Source organism: Lactuca saligna, chromosome 5 (genome assembly GCF_052625555.1).
Source record: "Lactuca saligna cultivar CGN05327 chromosome 5, ASM5262555v1, whole genome shotgun sequence".
Taxonomy (NCBI): Eukaryota; Viridiplantae; Streptophyta; class Magnoliopsida; order Asterales; family Asteraceae; genus Lactuca; species Lactuca saligna.
Window position 1 is genome coordinate 300,917,305 of NC_136421.1, and position 20,347 is coordinate 300,937,651.

The window sequence follows — 20,347 nt, forward strand, 5'->3', positions numbered from 1 at the left end:
ATGCTTGCACCGATCGATCGTCAGCAATCTCTACCTTTAACGGGCAATCTAACTCGCCTGAAGTCCCATGAAACCTCTTGCTAAGCGCAAGAGAAACGAACAATCAGGATGCACCCAAGTCGAACAATACCTGAACTGGGATGCCGTTCACATGGAACGATCCTAATACATATATATACACACGGAGCACATATCAATATCATAACAACATAAAACAAAAGATAGAAGGAAAGAATCATACTCGTCACCACATCGGGCGCGGCGCGTGCCTCCTCTGTAGTCAGCTGGAATGCTCGGCTCCTCACCACCGGAGCCTCTGCCTTGCCCTGACGGCCATCCGTGATCCACAGGGTCGCTGGAGCTGGCGCCTTCACTGGCGCTGAAACTGTCAACATGGGGCAATTGGCCTTCTTGTGGCCCCTCTGGTTGCAGTGGAAACACAGCAACTCCGATGTTTGAATAACTGTCGCAGGAGCAGTGCAATCCCTGCTGATGTGCCCAAACTTGCCGCACTTGTAGCAGCCTGACGATCCCATCCTGCATGCCCCCTCGTGCGGCCTGCCGCACTTCCTACAGCGGCTCGATCCTGACTGGCCTTTCGGCCTCCCATCTGATCCCTTGGGCTTCTTCCCCGAAGCCCCTCCTGCCTGTCCCTCCTCAGATTTCCGTTTCCGGATGTGCTCCAAATCTATCTCCCTCTCCCTTGCCCTGGCGATCATAGAGTCCAAGGTAGGGCAAGCCGAAAAGCTAACATGCTCCTGGATGTCAGCTTGAAGCATATCGTGATAACGAGTCCTCCTCATATCCTCGTCACCAGCATACTGGGGCACCAACAAAGCCCTCTCCCGGAACTTGGTGGTGATCTCCGCCACAGTCTCCGTCGTCTGTCTCATATCCAGAAACTCCCTGGCCAGCTGTTGAAGCTCGACAGCTGGCGCAAACTCTGCCCTGAACCTGGTCACAAAGTCCGACCAGGTCATAGCCTCGATAGCTGAGGCTCCCAACGAGTCACCCACTGACTCCCACCAATCCCGGGCTCGGTCCCGTAAACACCCCGCTGCGTATCTCACCCTCGACCCCTCGGGGCAGAAGCTAGTCAGCTGTGCAGACTCGATGTCTGCAATCCATCGCCTGGCAGCAATGGGGTCCTTTACCCCATGGAAATCCGGCGCACCACTGTCCCTGAAGTCCTTGAAGGACAGTGTGCGTGACCCCGACTGGCCAGATGCCAAATCGCTCCTGAATGCCCGCAGGCGATCCTCCATCAACTCCATGATCCCATCCTTGATCGACCCGAAGATAATGGGAGTCGACTCAAGGATGCCCCTGGTGATCTCTGACGCGATGAACTCGCGTAGTCCCTCATCTATCGGCTCGGACCCTGATCCCGAACCTGACCCCTCTCCAGAACCGCCGTCCACCGGCCTCGATCGAAGTACCACCATTCTGCAATACATCACAACAATCATTAGATATACTGGTGCTCCCTGAGGAATCATAGCTACTTACAAGTTCCCTGGTCTTGTCTTGGCCTTCCTTGGTTCGGGTACGGATCCTCTGCTTTCAGTAGTATGGGCCCATACTACCTTCCACATCTATCCGTACCTTCTTCAAGGACTGCCTCGAGTCCACCAGATCCCTTACACTAAGGCTAGTTACTACTATACTCATTCCCGGCTTGCCCTAGGGAAACCTCCGGCTCTACTCGATTCAATCCTCAGCTGCTGCAGGCCTCCTTGTAATGCCAATTAGCCATCACCCGAACACCATCACATGCGGCGAGACTCAGATAATCCTTCGAGTACCCGACTCGTCCCTACAACGGTTGGACTCAAACAAGAGCTGCGCAGTAGGATTAAATCCGGTACTCTAAGATTATTCAACTCTGATCACATGTGGTGTGACGTATTCGCCTAATGGCTAATTCCCATTATTCGGAGTCCCACGTAGCACGAAGCAAGCAACATTCGGACAAGGGAAAACGACTTCAAACAATTCCGCTCTCATAGAGAGGAACTGAACTAGCACACCGTGTTAGCTTATACTACCAGGCAAACCCTAACAGGCTACCCTACCGCTGTCTACACTATACAAACATGCAATTCACATATAGGTGGAACACATAAGGCAGGCACATAAGGCATCATTCCTAGATCCTTAGCCCTATTCTAGCATGTTGTTCTACAAAAGCTAATAAACATAACATAAACTGGTATGGGTACTTTGGGGAGTACTTACCTGAGCTCGGCCGGTCGCGCACATCACACACACTTTTGTTCTTTCTTAAACTCTTTTCTCGTTGTTCGAAATCATTTTCTAAAAAAAATTCTTTAAATCCCTAGATTTGAGTTCAGACACCCCCGAAGGTGAGTCCGAATCCCTCAAACCAGGGCTCTGATACCAACTTGTAACGACCCAATTTTCATGTCCGAAAATTTCATTTTAAAATATTACTTTAGAAAACATTAATAAATAAAACATTGTTTGATCACACCATAACACATCGCAAACCATGTTTTAAAAAGTCAAACCATACATCCCATCAAAATATCAGAGTACAATCCCAGTGAATCTCGTAAATGCGGAAACCAGAGTGTGTGCATGATGTGCCGCTACCGCTCTGGCTCCTTCCCCTTCGGTGAAGAGGTACCTGAAAACAAAACTGTAAACGTAAGCACAAAGCTTAGTGAGTTCCCCCAACGTACCACATACCATACAAACACATAACATACGTACTGCCAGGCTATTCTGGGGTGCCTGACTACCCGGTACGGCCATTCTGGGGTGCCGACCTACCCATACGGCCATTCTGGGGTGCCGTCCTACCCGTGTCAAGCCATTCTGGGGTGCTGACTACCCATGTCAAGCCATTCTGGGGTGCTGACTGTTGGGTTTTGAGCATTCTAACACTCCTAAGTGTACATGCAACCCTAAATACCTTGGATCTAAGTTTTCTCTATTATACATGCAAATAAGAATATCCAAGGTATTATCCTAATCTAGCATACAAAACAATGAGTGTAACAAGATAGATAACATACCTCTTTGACGTAGAAAGTCTTCATGAAGCTTGAGTGCCTAGCCCCAATAGTGTGGAAGCCTCAAATGGAATCACAATCATCAAAACACTTAGAATAACTTGAGAGAGTTCTACACTTCATGAAATCGGCTAGCCCTCTCTAGAATAATACTAGTCGCCGATTTTTGTCAAGAATAAGATCTTTATATAGTGTTACAATTAGGGTAAATCCTTAATTGTCATGGCTTTCGATTTCCTTGGATCCATGGGTTCAAATAAACCATGGAGCATCCATGGACCATCCTATGGGTTTTAGCCCAACTTGATTATCCATGGAGCATTAGCCCACTATATAAGTATGGATGATTTACACAATCAACCCATATATTTAATTAGTCTTCTTTTGATCACTTAATTAATCCTAGATTAACTCTTGATCAATACTAATTAAATAATCTTATTATTCTTATTATTAATATACTAGAACTTATAATATATTAGTAACCATAAGTGTCTTATTTCTCTCATTATAGTCAATCCAAGTGCATGATGGTATGCAACCCAAATGGACCATGCCGGCTCGGGTCAAGTCTTGCCAATTATAGTTATGGACTTAGACATTAATCCAACACTGACTACCCATCGGTCCTAACAACCGATCCTCAGGGACTGGTCCCCTCCCGCTACCTCTATCGCATAACATAACAGGCCAACATAGAAACATATCATCACATACTGTCAGACGTTTCTAGGGTGTCTGACTACCCTGCGGTCCTAACAACCAAACTCTACTACTATCGCATATAACGTATCATGATAGCATATAACATATCAGGTAATAGCAAACCTAGATGATATCACAAAGACAATCATCTATCATATGTCTCCTACTGGTGGGCCGGCATTGTGGCCTTAGACCCACCACTACTGGAAGGTAACTCACCTCAAAGTAGCTGCTGAACTGATCGGGAACTAACTGACTACTGCTGCTCCGGAAATCCTCCGGCTGCAATTCCCACAACATACTCAATCAAACACTGTTAACTGTCCTTTGGGTAAAATGACCATTTTACCCCTGGTCTAGCTCTAAGTCAAAGTCAGAGTCAACTTTCACTTGACCCGACTCGCCGAGTTGGCTCTCCAACTCGTCGAGTCCCTATCAGACGATTGTCCTGAGTCCCTGTTTCTACTCGTCGAGTTAGGCTATGACTCGACGAGTTCATCTTCTAGACTGACGTTCAACCTCTTCATCCTACTCGTCGAGTTGTATGAACAACTCGTCGAGTTCATCTTCATCCGAAGAACACTTATGCTAAGACTCGCCGAGTTATATGAACAACTCGTCGAGTCTGTTCTTGATCTATGAAGATTGCCTTGGACTCGCCGAGTCACGGCATTGACTCGCCGAGTTCTATCATGGGTGAGTTCAGCTTCCAACTCACCGAGTCACCCCCTGTGACTCACGGATCAACTCGATACATCATAAAGGGACCAATTCAGTGACTCGCGACCAGACTCGTCGAGTCACATATACGACTCGCCGAGTTGCAGCCATGCATCCATCAAATACACCGATTTGCTCGATTCCAGTCCATGCCATTCACAGATCTGGGCTTCTAGGACACAAATCACACGTAAAGTTTCCAACTTTACGTGTAGATATTCACCAATATGGATTTTAAGGCTCAAAGTGCACCAAAAGAGGTAGATCTAGGGCTTTCATGCAATATGACCCCATAAAGGCATTAGATCCAAGCTCCAGGGACTAAATCATGCCTAGATCTAAAGGCTAACAACTTATTACAACCCACAAAGCACAAACAAGCTTGGGGAAGAGCCCAAGAAGGACTCCTATGAAGCTAAAAGAGATTACAAGCTTGAAAACAGAGGGGAAACGAGCTATACCTCAAGGAAAACGTTGAGATGACACAAAGATGCCTGGTCTCCTTCTCCTCTTCTTGATCTACTCTTCTTTCTCCTCAAAATCTTCAAGAACACTCCAAAACACTTCAATCTCTCAAGGAAATAAGGGTATAAACGATGTTGGGAGTTCTGGGGGTGAATGGGGACGAGTTTGGGGCGGAATGAGGGTTTAAATAGGGTGCAAACCCTTGAAATTTAGGGTTTCATCCAGAAGCGGTGACTTGCCGAGTCCGGGATATGGACTCGCCGAGTCGCCAACTTAAACGTGTCCTGAGTCTCGTCCCTACTCGGCGAGTCGGACCTATGACTCGCCGAGTCCAAGGCTAAAATAGGGAAATACTCAAATAAAATTCACATACCGGAAACCAGGTGCTACAAATCTCCCCCACTTATTTTAGACTTCGTCCTCGAAGTCTGCAGCTCGATCCTGAAACAGCTCGGGGTAATGCTCCATCATCTCGTCCATCGGCTCCCAAGTCCATTCTGAACCCTTGCGGTGCTGCCATTGCACCTTCACTAGTTCTACCCTCTTGTTCCTCAAAGCCTTTGACTTCCTGTCGAGTATTGCGACTGGGTGCTCAATGTCATTCAAGCTGTCATCAACCTGAATATCCTCCAACGGTACTACCGCTGAATCTTCCACCAGGCACTTCCGCAGCTGCGAAACATGAAAGTGCCGTGGATCTGACTGAGCTCGGCTGGCAGATCCAGCCTATACGCCACCTTGCCCACCCGGGCTACAACTCCAAGAGACTTTGATTATAACTACAGACTACAACCGACACTCAATGGTGTCGCCCGTTATTACTCACTTAATCCGAATGAATTTGATTACTCTTGATTAACGACCTGGTTTTTGTTTACTTGAAAAGAAGGTAAGCCTAACAGACGAGGTAAAGAGGACCACGAGGTCCTACTAATCGCGTATGTTATCTAAGGATGTCGAGTATACGAAGGGCGCGTTGGCCTATTTCGCATATGATTTATTTGGACCTTACTAGCAATGCTAATGGGTCACTGAGGCCCAATAGCATGTGAAAGCCATTAAGGGTCCCTTAAGCATGTAATTGGGTCACAGGAGGCCCAATAACATTTAATATTATCGTTAGGCCCAAAAGTCATGTTAATGGGTCACAAAGGCCCAATAAGCGTGATTAGAAACTTTCAAGCCCAACAATTTGAATATTTACTTGTTTTAGGTATAGTATAATTGTCGGAAAGTTTAATTGAACAATTGTTAAATTCGCAACGGCACGAAGCTTGTCGATTGATTATAACGATATTTGAAAATATATGTATATTATTAATTCTATTTACATAGGTTATAACTTGGTATTTTGACCCAAATATCTTAGTAATAAAATAATTGACTCAAAAATATTGGTTTGACATATTCAGCCATTCTTTAATAAAAATGACAATCTTAGTGCCTTTTTTAAAAAAATGACAGTTTAGGCCCTTAAACTATTTTCTTGACATCTTTGGCCCATTGTCTCATTTAACTATTGTTTTTAGCCCAAAATTTTCTATTTAGCAGTTTCAGCCCCTTTTGGAAAGGATTTTCACTTAAAGTCCAAACTTTTCGCAAATTTTACAATTTTGACCCAAAATCCAAAAACTTTGCATTTTTGATCCTCTTTGGAAAAAAATCATATTAACCCTTGAAATAGTTTTGTTTACCCTTTTTACCCCTGTTTTGAAAAATTTACCATTTCAATTCCTTGAAAACCATATTTTCGCAATTTTTGGGCCTATGGGCCGAAAAGCCCAAAAATTGGCCCATTTGGATACAATTTACATTTATAGTCCTTTGAAGGGTATTATATTCATAAAAATATTTATATTTACTGTTTTAAACCTTTTGGTCCTAAAGAAAACCGTGAATGACAACTTTTAACCCAACTTTTGTTTATTTGACAAATATAGCCCAAAAACGAGTTTTATGTTGCAATATGTTTATTTTAACCTTAGAGGGTAATTTTTCTTGAATTGTTAAGTGTAATATATCTTAGATCATGTTTATCTTCCTCCTTGAGCCATAGATCTCGAGATTTCTTTCCTTTTTGTTACATATTTACCACATAAACACATGAAATCACACATAACATACACATACACATTGATCTACACATTTTACTTGTATTTCCCACCCACCCCCATAAAACTTGTGAAAACCGAAAATAGAGGGGTATGAACTCACATTTTCTTGTTGTTCACGGTTTTGAAGAAGAAATGGAAAGGGTTGAAGTGATTCTCGACCCTAGCAAGCTTTTGAGAAATCTTTGGGGTTGGATGTGTTCTAAGAAGTTTGATCATGAATTTGAAGGAATTAAGAGAAGATTTGGATAAGATATAGAAGTTAATCCATGGATCTAAGTAAAAACTTACCAAGGATTTGTGATATGAGTGAAGAACCTTCTTGGAATGCTTGTTAATATCAAAAATTTTGAGAGGAAGGATAAGTTGTTGTTGTGAGTGTTTGAGAGAAAATGCAAAGTGAAGTGTGTGTGTGTGTGTGTGTTTCCTCTCGGACGAGCATAAGAAGAGAGGTGGAAAGAAAGGGTGATGTGATGTGCATGGATACCCTCCATGCAATAGTGAGGTGTCATGCACATAATTCACTTCATTCAGTTTTTTATTTGCATATATATATATATATATATATATATATATATATATATATATATATATATATATATATGTATGTTTGTATGAATGTGTGTATATATGTATATGTGTATGGGCCGATTCTCGTTGGGTTTTAAAGGAAAGAATGGGTTACCTTGGGCCGTTCTTTGGCTTTGTTCGAAAATATGGGACCCAAGAATTTATTCTCGGCCCACTATGATGGCTTACGGCCGAATTTGTTAAAAAGAATGGGTTTTATGGCCCGTTTAGGTTAATTAGATTTGTTATGGCCCATTAGGGTATTTTATTTCATTTTAGGCCCATTACGGCCCAAAATGTTAAAATAAATGAAAGTGGGTCCAATTAGAGCCCATTTATGGGTCTTAAGCCCAAGATAGTCAAATTGGAAGCTTACTGGCCCATTAGGCCCAATATGGAAATCCTAGTCCAAAATGGACTTAAACCGGGATTTATAAGGTTTCCAATCTTTACTTGACTATTTGAAGTGTTTCTATAGAGTATTTGATGAAACTTTGGTTGTTATTGAATAAGCATCATACACGCTTTCAAGTTTTAATCACCATGTTATCATTGTTCTATGTTTACAAAGCATCAAAATTCCTAGTTGTGACATCATCCCCCCCGTTAGAAGGAATTTAATCCCGAAATTCTTTTTGATGCTAGATTTGAGAATGCGAGAACAGGTGGGGGTACTTCTGATTCATCTGGTTTTCATGTTCCCATGTGAATTCCGGTCCACGTTTCGCGTTCCACCGAACTTTCACAATTGGAATTCTACTTTGCTTATTACTTTTCACTTCCCTGTCCATGATTTCAACCGGTTCTTCGACGAATAGGAGATTATTGTTGAATTCGATTTCTTCCAATGGGATGACAAGAGTTTCGTCGAATAAGAACTTGTTCAAATTGGAAACATGGAACACAGGGTGTACACTGCTGAGCTCGGCAGGTAGCTGCAGTCTATAAGCCACTGGACCGATTCGAGTAAGAATCTCGAAGGGTCCAATGTATCGTGGGTTTAGTTTTCCCCGTTTCCTAAAACGAATCACTACTTTCCAGGGATGGACCTTTAACAACACCCGATCCCCGACTTGAAATTCCAAGGGCTTTCATCGTTTATCAGCGTAACTCTTCTGTCGGTCTCGTGAGGCTTGTAGTCGAGCTCTAATTTGAATTATCTTCTCTGTCGTTTCGCGTATGATTTACAGTCCCGTCAATGCATTGCTTGGTGTCTGTTCTACTGCTAACTGAGTGTAACCTACCTCATCCCAACACAACAGTGACCTACATTTACGCCCATACAATGCCTCAAATGGAGCAACTTTGATGCTTGAGTGATAATTGTTGTTGTATGAGAACTCGATTAAAGGCAAGTGAGCATCCCACGACCTTCCAAAGTCTATCACACATACGCGAAGCATATATTCAAGCGTTTGGATGGTTCACTCGCTTTGACCATCCGTCTGTGGATGATAAGCGGTGCTCATATCAAGATGTGTTCCCAAAGCCTTTTGAAGTGATTGCCAAAAGCGTGAAGTGAATCTACTATCTCTGTCGGAGATGATAGATATTGGCACTCCATGAAGTCTCACCACTTCATTGATGTATATCTTGGTCAACCTTTCCATTTTGTAGGATTCTTTTATTGGTAGGAAATGGGCAGATTTCGTGACTACCTCTTTGAATCCCCCAAGTTTAGGGACCCAAATTCGGCTCATGAAATGATACGTTCCATCCTCCTTGACTTTGAAGTTCTTTTCCATTCCACATAATGCTTGGCTTAGTCTATTTTCGGTCTTCATGGCGTCAAACTGGCCTTCCTTGATTTGCGAGGACAAATGGGATTGAATGGTTACTGAGAGAGTTTTCACATGACGATTTGAGTATTCTTTCCGACTAAAGGCGTCAGCTACCACGTTAGCCTTTCCTGGGTAGTACTTGATTTTGAACTCGTAATCGTTTAGCAGCTCAACCCATCTTCGCTGCCTCATGTTTAACTCCTTTTGATTTAAAATGTGTTGGAGATTCTTGTGGTTAGTGAAAATGGTGCACTTTGTACCATAAAGGTATTGCCTCCAAATCTTCAAGGCGAAGACCACAACTCCCAATTCGAGATCATGATTGTTTTAATTCACCTCATGCGTCTTTAATTGTGTAGATGCATATGAGATTACCTTCCCACGCTGCATGAGTACACAACCAAACCCTTGATTTGAAGCATCACAGTAAACCATGAAGTCCTCCGTTCCCTTTGGCAATGATAGTATTGGTGCACTACAGAGAGCTTGTTTCAGAGTTTGGAAGGCAACTTATTGCTTCTCTGTCCATTCAAATGACACGCCCTTTTATGTAAGCATGGTAAGTGGCTTGGCGGTCTTGGAGAAGTTTTGAATGAACCTCCTGTAATATCCTGTGAGACCTAAAAATTGACGAATCTCCTTGGGTGTCATTGGAATCACCCATCCTTTAATATCTTTGACCTTAGAAGGATCCACATGTATCCCTTCTTGACTAACAACATGAACCAAAAGTTCACACTACGGAGCCAGAACTCACACTTAGAGAGCTTTGCGTATAACTTTTCAATTCATAGGGTTTCCAAGATTTGTCGGAGATGTTGTCCATGCTCCTCTTCGCTTCGAGAATTGACTAGGATATCGTCGATGAAAACAATGGCAAAATTGTCAAGGAATGGTCGGCAGATTCGATTCATCAGGTCTATGAATGCGATAGGGGTATTCGTTAGACCGAAAGGCATTACAACAAATTTGTAATGTCCGTAACGAGTTCGGAAATCGGTTTTGGGGATATCCTCTTCCCGGACCTTGAGTTGGTGGTATCCGGATTGCAGATCTATCTTAGAGAAGTAACATGCTCCTTGCAGTTGGTCAAATAGATCGTCGATTTATGGAAGTGGATAGCGATTTTTGATAGTGAGCTTATTTAGTTCTCTATAGTCAATACATATCCTAAAAGAACCGTTTTTCTTCTTAACAAAGAGAACCGGAGCTCCCCAGGGTGAGAAACTAGGTCGGATGAATCCTTTGTCCAAAAGTTCGCTGAGTTGGCTGGACAGCTCTTGCATTTATGCAGGAGCCAATCTATAGGGCTATTTGGTGATGGGTGTAGCTCCTGGCACGAGGTCAATTCAGAACTCGACTTGTCTTTCTTGGGGTATCCCCGGAAGACCTTCAGGAAAGACATCCGGGAACTCACAAGCCACTAGGATGTCTCGAATATTGACCCCTTCTTTGGACTTATCCACAATATGAGCCAAAAACGTCAAGTCCTTCTTTCGTAGACACTTCTGTGCCTTAATGCACGAGATAAGGTGAAGGTTCGTGCTGGGTTTGTCTCTGTAAATAATTAGAGTTTCGCGATTTAGGAGGTGAAGGCGAACGACCTTCTCGTGACACATAATTTTAGCATGGTAGGGGCTTAACCAGTCCATGCCAATGATCACATCAAAACTCCTAATAGATACCAACATTAAGTTTATTTGAAATATGTGATGGTTCAAGGTCAGGGTACATCCGATGTAGATTTCCCCAGTGGATTCTGTTTTCCCATTAGCCATTTCCACCGTAAAGGTTTCATTGAGCTTATTGGGTTGTTGTTTTAACAATTGTCTGAATCTATTACTCACAAAGCTTCATTCTTCCCCGATATCAAATAGGATACATGCATAAGTCTGGTTTAGGAGAAACGTACCGGTGACAATAGCGGGATCCTGACCGCTTCTCCCTGACCCATGGTCAGCACTCTCCCGACTACTCCATTTCCAAGGTTGTTGATGTTGGGGCAGTTCCGATGGAAATGTCCAGTATATCCACATCCATAGCAGGTGTGGCTTGGCCCCACACTATTGTCGCTATTGTTGGTTTTGTTGTTGTTGTTGCAGTTGTTGTTGTTGTTGTTTCCTAGCTACTGGTTCTAGGGAGGATACATCCTGCAATATTTCACTGTGTAACCCTTTCGATTGCAACTGGTACAATGTATCTCCCTTCATTCGCCATTATGATGGAGACTGAACTTGTTTCACTTTGGGAGATTCCCGGAATACTGCCTAGGGGCACTTGGAGTAGCTGAGACTGGAGCATGTGGTGTGGAGGGAACTTGGGTGGTTGCAACATTGAATGTCACTATTTGTTGCTTATTTGATGACTCTCAGCCTTGTCGCCCCATTTTCTTGTTATTCTTTCCTTTCTTGTTGTCACTCTCCTTCTTGCCTTCAGTTTCCCCTGGCCTTTCGCCCTTCTTGTTGTTGTGGTCGTAGAGTTTCTTAGCCAACCTGTTGGCACTGTCGAAGGTTTCAGGATTTGTAGCTATTACATTTCCTTGAATTGGGGAGGTTAATCCCCAGATGAATCGTTCGATTTTCTTTCCCTTCGAAGTAATCATGCCAGGGTACAACAATGACATATCGCTAAACCTGGATATGTAGGCATCAATGTCGGAGTTTCGGACGGTGAGATTCCATAACCCTTGCTGCATTTTCTGAATTTTGCCATGCGGGCAATACTCGGCCATCAACATTTCTTTCAACTCCGCCCATGGCATGGCGTTGGCTACAGGGAGAGTCATGGATTCTACATGTCTATTACACCAGGTGAGAGCTTGGTCAACGAACGAGCATGCAGAAAACTTCACTTTCATCTCCTCAAGGCATTCACATATCTCAGATACCGATTCCACCTTTTCGATCCATATCTTTAGGGTTATCTTTCCACCTGTGCCATTACAGGTTTGTGGCTTGGTGTTGGTGAAATCTTTGTAAGAGCATGTCTTGGTAGGTCCTTGATTTATTCCGTTGTTCGAACTTCCAGCCCCTTGTCCATTGGCTCCACCATTGTTCCCATTGTTGATATGTGCTAGCGCCGCTGTGACTGCTGTAGATACAGCTGCTTGAAATGCAGTTGAGTTGATTTCTGGTGGGGTTGGCCCATGGTTTCCACGAGCAGGTCGTTGTGGCATCTTTCTGTCATGGAGCGGAAAGATGCTGAGTGCCTAAAATTTTGTGAGTTAGTGGTCCTATAAACTAGGTGTATAGCATGTACTCAAGTAGTTTCACATATTAACATACAATCATGGAAACATAACACATAACTATTAACAACATCACAATAGAACACATATATTTTCCACTAATAATATTCGTACTTTGATGCATGAAAATTTGCTCGAAATAGCATACATAAAGGATACAAGTTCGGCAGCGTAACGACTCTATGAGTAGTTTAATCACTTAAACATAGAGTTGATGGTACATAGCATAGATCATATAAGCATAATACTAAAGATGGGTACGACTAATCCTAGCCATGGTGGGCTGCGCCAGTGGGTGGTGCTGAGGAAGTGGATGCTCCCTGAAGGCGGGCCACCTCTCACTCTGCGTCTTGGAGTCGGGCCTCCCACCTTACTTATCTCATATGGAATTCTGGGAGAACTTATGGTGTCTCCTGCTCCGCCCGCTCAACCCTGGTCCGCATCTGGTGCATCTAATCAGCGGTACTCTGAGCCAGATCACCAGTATCCCACAATCGTCTCACCATAACTGGAAGTGTGCGATCAGCCGATCCTCCCTCCATCAAGTCATAGAACTCGCGTGCCATGCCAAACGGGGGTCGCTGTCCATGTTGCTTACTCCACCTACAAATGTCGATACCCTAGGGGGTGTAGGGCCAGTTGGGCCCATACGATGAGCGGGCACCCTAATCGGGTAAGGGGGGTTGATGACTTCAAACTCCGCGTCCGAATCACCGTCATCGTCATCGCTGGGTACCTCCTCAAGGTCTTCTTTGACTTCTTCTTCCAGGTCCACCACTGGTCGAGCAGGTCCGCCCTTGACTTCCGCCTCAAGTTCCTCTTCAGACTCCTCCTCGGGGTCTTCTTCAGTTTCCACCTCCAACCATCCGTTATTCCTCTGATTAGGGAAATACGGATCTTTGGGGTGATGGAAGCCGGCCATAATGTTTGCGAGAGTGTATAAATATACTAATATTATTCCTAAGATGTTCTAATTATTATGTAAAGTGAGTTGATGTTCTCTTCTTGGTAACAAAGGGGTATTTTTTAATTTTATTGACCATCGCGATTTCCCCAGGGCATGTGATAGTTGTATTTTGGATGAAATGTAGTTGATCAAGCTACATTCTCCCCCTTAATGCAACCATGGACAGTCCCGAATTAACCGAGATGACATGATTATCTTATTTGATTTGGTATTATGTTCTTCTTCCTATATTGCACAAGTAAAGGTGTTTTATTGGTATATTTTATTTGTTTTGTTCAGAGTTGTTTTAGCCCCTCTTTGGTTTATAGTTGCATATCAATGTGTGGTTAGATATGCTAGTTCACTATAAACCTGGCTCTGATACCAACCTGTCACACTCCTGAACCAGACAGCGGAAACGTCCAAGGGCTCGCATGACTTAAATTGAATATCATCACAATGAATATACATGAAACATAACATAAACATCACCATGAGTTAATACATTACAACTGACATTGTTCACATCAAGTACATTGTTTAAATATTACATTTCCATAGCATATATTGTTTGCAAGTTTTCAAAACATGACATCTTAACATACTTGGTGTTGATATTCAGCTTACCTGTTACCTGAGAATACAAGTTATTTTGAAAAATGTCAACATATGGAATGTTTGTGAGTTCATAAATAGGGTTGTTACGAAAATGTTTTGTGCAATTTTTAAATCCCAGAAAATCCGATATTTTCTGAAAAGACAATTGTTTATACTAAAGTGTGAAGATCCATAGGTTTATGCATGAATGATTTCAAAACGTGTATAAATGAGAAGTTTTTTGTTATAGTTAATGAAAATACAAGTGAATGGTGTTGATTTCTTCGAAAAACCCGATGTTTTCCGATAATATAATATAATCGATTCGAATTGTTATACCGTCACAATGGATGATTTTTGAATTCCCTTGATTTCCTAGATTGTATTGGATTTATTATGTGAGTCGTTATAACCATGCATGATAATGACTAGTTCGTCTGTCCTGGCGTTCTAGCGAACGCCAGAATTGACTTAAGATTTTGTGACCCTAGACTGACCGAGTCTAACTGTAGTGAACAGCTGAGGTGTGGGGGAGTCACCCCCGTATAGATCTATACACAAACTCTCGCTCTCCCTCCAGGAGACTTTGATTATAACTACAGACTACAACCGACACTCAATGGTGTCGCCCGTTATTACTCACTTAATCCGAATGAATTTGATTACTCTTGATTAACGACCTGGTTTTTGTTTACTTGAAAAGAAGGTAAGCCTAACAGACGAGGTAAAGAGGACCACGAGGTCCTACTAATCGCGTATGTTATCTAAGGATGTCGAGTATACGAAGGGTGCGTTGGCCTATTTCGCATATGATTTATTTGGACCTTACTAGCAATGCTAATGGGTCACTGAGGCCCAATAGCATGTGAAAGCCATTAAGGGTCCCTTAAGCATGTAATTGGGTCACAGGAGGCCCAATAACATTTATTATTATCGTTAGGCCCAAAAGTCATGTTAATGGGTCACAAAGGCCCAATAAGCGTGATTAGAAACTTTCAAGCCCAACAATTTGAATATTTACTTGTTTTAGGTATAGTATAATTGTCGGAAAGTTTAATTGAACAATTGTTAAATTCGCAACGGCACGAAGCTTGTCGATTATTTATAACGATATTTGAAAATATATGTATATTATTAATTCTATTTTCATAGGTTATAACTTGGTATTTTGACCCAAATATCTTAGTAGTAAAATAATTGACTCAAAATTATTGGTTTGACCTATTCAGCCATTCTTTAATAAAAATGACAATCTTAGTCCCTTTTTTAAAAAAAATGACATTTTAGGCCCTTAAACTATTTTCTTGACATCTTTGGCCCATAGACTCATTTAACTATTATTTTGAGCCCAAAATTTTCTCTTTAGCAGTTTCAGCCCCTTTTGGAAAGGATTTTCACTTAAAGTCTAAACTTTTCGCAAATTTTACAATTTTGACCCAAATCCAAAAACTTTGCATTTATGATCCTCTTTGGAAAAAAAATCATATTAACCCTTGAAATAGTTTTGTTTACCCTTTTTACCCCTGTTTTGAGAAATTTACCATTTCAATCCCTTGAAAAACATATTTTCGCAATTTTTGGGCCTATGGGCCGAAAACCCAAAAAATTGGCCCATTGGGATACAATTTACATTTCTTGTCCTTTGAAGGGTATTATATTCATAAAAACATTTATTTTTACAGTGTTAAACCTTTTGGTCCTGAAGAAAAGCATGAATGACCACGTGTAACCCAACTTTTGTTTATTTGACAAATATAGCCCAAAAACGAGTTTTATGTTGCAATATGTTAGATCATGTTTATCTTCCTCCTTGAGCCATAGATCTCGAGAGTTCTTTCCTTTTTGTTACATATTTACCACATAAACACATGAAATCACACATAACATACACATGCACATAAATCTACACAATTACTTGTATTCTCCCCCATAAAACTTGTGAAAACCAAAAATAGAGGGGTATTAACTCACATTTTCTTATTGTTCACGGTTTTGAAGAAGAAATGGAAAGGGTTGAAGTGATTCTCGGCCCTAGCAAGCTTTTGAGAAATCTTTTGGGTTGGATGGGTTCTAAGAAGCTTGATCATGAATTTGAAGGAATTAAGAGAAGATTTAGATAAGATATAGAAGTTAATCCATGGATCTAAGTAAAAACTTACCAAGGATTTGTGATATGAGTGAAGAACCTTCTTGGAATGCTTGCTAATCTCGAAATTTTTGAGAGGAAAGATGAGTTGTTGTTGTGAGTGTTTGAGAGAAAATGCAAAGTGAAGTGTGTGTGTGTGTATGTTTCCTCTTGGCCGAGTGTAAGAAGAGAGTAGGAAAGAAAAGGTGAGGTGATGTGCATGGATACCCTCCATGCAATAGTGAGGTGTCATGCACATAGTTCACTTCATTCATTTTTTTTATTTGCATATATATATATATATATATATATATATATATATATATGTATATGTGTATGGGCGGATTCTCGTTAGTTTTTAAAGGAAAGAATGGGTTACCTTGGGCTATTATTTGGTGTTGTTCGAAAATATGGGACCTAAGAATTTATTCTCAGCCCACTAGGTTTCTATGATGGCTTACGGCCCAATTTGTTAAAAAGAATGGGTTTTATGACCCATTTAGGTTAATTAGATTTGTTACGGCCCATTAGGGTATTTTATTTCATTTTAGGCCCATTACGGCCTAAAATGTTAAAATATATGAAAGTGGGTCCAATTAGAGGCCATTTATGGGTCCTAAGCCCAAGATAGTCAAATTGGAAGCTTACTGGCCCATTAGGCCCAATAAGGAAATACTAGTCCAAAATGGACTTAAACCGGGATTCATAAGGTTTCCAATCTTCACTTGACTATTTGAAGTGTTTGTATAGAGTATTCGATGAAACTTTGGTTGTTATTGAATAAGCATCATACATGCTTTCAAGTTTTAATCACCATGTTATCATTGTTCTGTGTTTAAAAAGCATCAAAATTCCTAGTTGTGATAGAATACCTGTTCACAATCGTCAAGTGGGTCTCATAATCGGGGCTTAAATCAATCGGAACTGAAATTGTTGACTAGAAGTGAACCGACTCACAATCAGAAATAATATTGGACTCGAATTCACATCTGTGTGTTTGGAGCGATTGATTGATTTGGAGTTTGGCATCATTAAATTCGCAATCGGAATATGGCTTGCAATCGGAAGTGTAAGTGGATGGATTGATTTGAAATGAACATATGCTCAAAATTACGAAGGGTTCGGAACAAAAACGATTAGAACAATTTTTTCTTCTCATTGCGAAGGTTTCGTAATTGGTACTATTATTTCAGATCGTTGGAATTGAGTAGCTGTTGTCGTTCTTTTAATCAGACATCTAATTAGGGAATGAGATAACAAGTTATGTTTTTGGTCCTTGAAACTTCATTAATTTGACACTTTTGATTCATGTTGTTTTCAAAGCTTGGCAATTTTGGTCCATTTCCAGAAATTGTTACAATTAAAAGGGGAAATTGATGCAAAGTTACGTTTTCAATTCCAGAATTTCAGCAAAGTGAAAGTTTCAGCCCATTTTTAGAAAACTTTGTAAATTTGAGGGCTGGTGAACAGTTTTGGATTTTTTAACGCACATATTTTTTTTTCATGAACAGAAAATTATGGATTCCATCAAGTCTTGGCGGTTCGGAAAGTCGTCTTTCGTGATAACATCCAATTTTCTCAACTTTTTCGGATTTTATACTTCATTGTGTATATCATTTTGTCACGGGGGAGCACGGTAATTATTTATCCATTCAAGATCATTCTCATGACCATTTTAAGGCTTTATGATCATGGTTTTTATTATAAATCAGGGAAGAATTTGGTATGGCCATTCAAAATTGGATTTGAGACTTTTCAAATTTGAAGATTTTTGATAAAGCTTGTGGTAGAATTATGAAGGTAGCTTTTATAGTAGCAGTTTTTCATCGAGCTCTTCTAAAACTTTTGCGGAAAAGTATCCTTTATAGTAACAGTTCTTCATTGAGCTCTTCTAAGGAATTTTTATATCTCCGACTTCTAGTATTTTATCGATTAAGTGGCGTTACGAATCTTAAAATTTGGGTTGTTACATGATAATTTTTGGTGGCTTATATCATTAGCTTATTTGAAGATCATTGTGACTTGGAGGGGGAGTTCTTTAAAGACAAGAAGTGATTTGGTTTCTTTGTTCTGAAATGGGTTTTTATTGCGGGTTTGGCTTTATTGAAGATCTTTGGGATTACATTCAAAAATGAAGTTTAAAGACATTACTTCAGTGCTTGGTTTATATATCCTAGAGCCCGTTTTTGAAGACTATTGAAGAATCAAGATTCGTGGATTGCTTCAAATATTCCTCGTTGCAAGATCATTTCTCATTTGCTAGATGCTTGTTTTGAAAGTTAAAGCATTGTCATCTATTCCATACTTTGAGGGGGGAGATTGTAGGGTTTCAAAGTACTCCATGGATGATGGTAATGGGCCCTCTTGATGAAGTCCAGGTTAAAATCCCAAGACATGTCTTTTCCCTATAAATGGTCATGTATTATTAACAATTAGGGTTAAGAGTGAGACAAAATGTAGCCGCCACATTGTGAGGTTTCTTGTAGAGTTAGATTCTTATTTCTCAAGTGTAATTTGTTCCTTATAATTTAATAGATCGAGTGATCACTCGAACTAATCTTCATATTTGTGTTTGTTTTTATTTTCCACATCTTGTTCATCAAATATCAATTAGGGTTTTATTCCCAACACTTCCCTTAATCATTTCCTCAACAGACTTGGCAGCCCAAATAGTTGCCTCCTAAGTAGGTGCCTATCGCACTGGCACATCATACTCCCATGTAAGTCCCTTTGCATACCGGTCAACTTTTGTCAACTCTTCTGGGATGATGCGCAAAGCAAACTCCATTTTGTCTGTATAGGTATTGGTGTATTCATCAATGGAAATGATGTCCTTCTTCAACGTCAGGAATTGGTTCTCTAGCTCTAGTATATTTTGGGCCGAGCAGAACTTGCGTTTGAAGTATACTAAGAACTCTGGCCATAGCAGTTGTAGTGGCTCATTAGGGCTTATGGTCTTCCCCACAGTGTTCTACCAACGAACAACTCCACCTCTGAACCGATGTACTGCATATGTGGTTTGTAATTTTCCTTTGCAACCACATGTCATGAAATCCAATTCCATTTCTGAGATCCAATCCATAACTCTGATCGGATCTTCCTTTCCAGTGATGGTCGATGGTTTGCAAGTCAGAAAATCTTTGTACTTGCATCTAAGTCAATCATTTCCATCATCTTGGTTGTTTTGTCTAACTATAGGTGGGTTGCCTTGACCAACAATCTCACTGAAGTTTCCTCCTTCCGACTGCCCTTCATTCAACTTGGACTGTTCAATTGGTATTGTAAGTTCTTCACGATTCTTCTGAAGCAGACGTCTAGTTTCCTCCATTTGACAATCCAAAATCGTCTGAATCATCATTGTACACCAGCCATTGTCATTGGATCAGGTGTTGCTGCTGCAACAGGTACTTGCTCAATCGCTAGTGTTTGAGGCTGTCGATTCCTGTTTCCGTTTGCGTTTCCTACTCCGCTTCTAGTTCTTTCCATTTTTGATCTATACACCGAATAAGGTGAATTTAGATCCTCATTCACTATAGATATTTAAATCATCTATATCACTCCGAAACGTTTACATGCTACTTCTAATATCGTAATCATACGCTTAGAATCCTACACATATAAGTCTTCCAGATCCAGTCGACAACATACCATAAATCCGAACAAATAATATCATATATGGCAAACATATAACATTTAGCACATAAAAGCATTTTAGGCATTTTCCTAAAATATTCTAGTGCTCGTGTCTAAAATATGATAGACACTCGTCTCACAATCATCACTTAGCATTCTAAATTTGAGTCTACAAATCCTACAAATCCCTAGTTCGCTTAAACTAATGCTCTGATACCAAATGTGACATCCCCAATTTTCTCGGCCAGAAAAGACCAATTTAATTTATGCTTTTAAAATAAAATCCGAGTAATTTTCCAAAAGATGTTGCGGAATTTGTTCCCAAAATAAAATATAATAAAAAATTAACAAAACGTTTCTTAAAGAAATAAATATTTTCATTATATATCAAAAACCTCGAGATGTCATG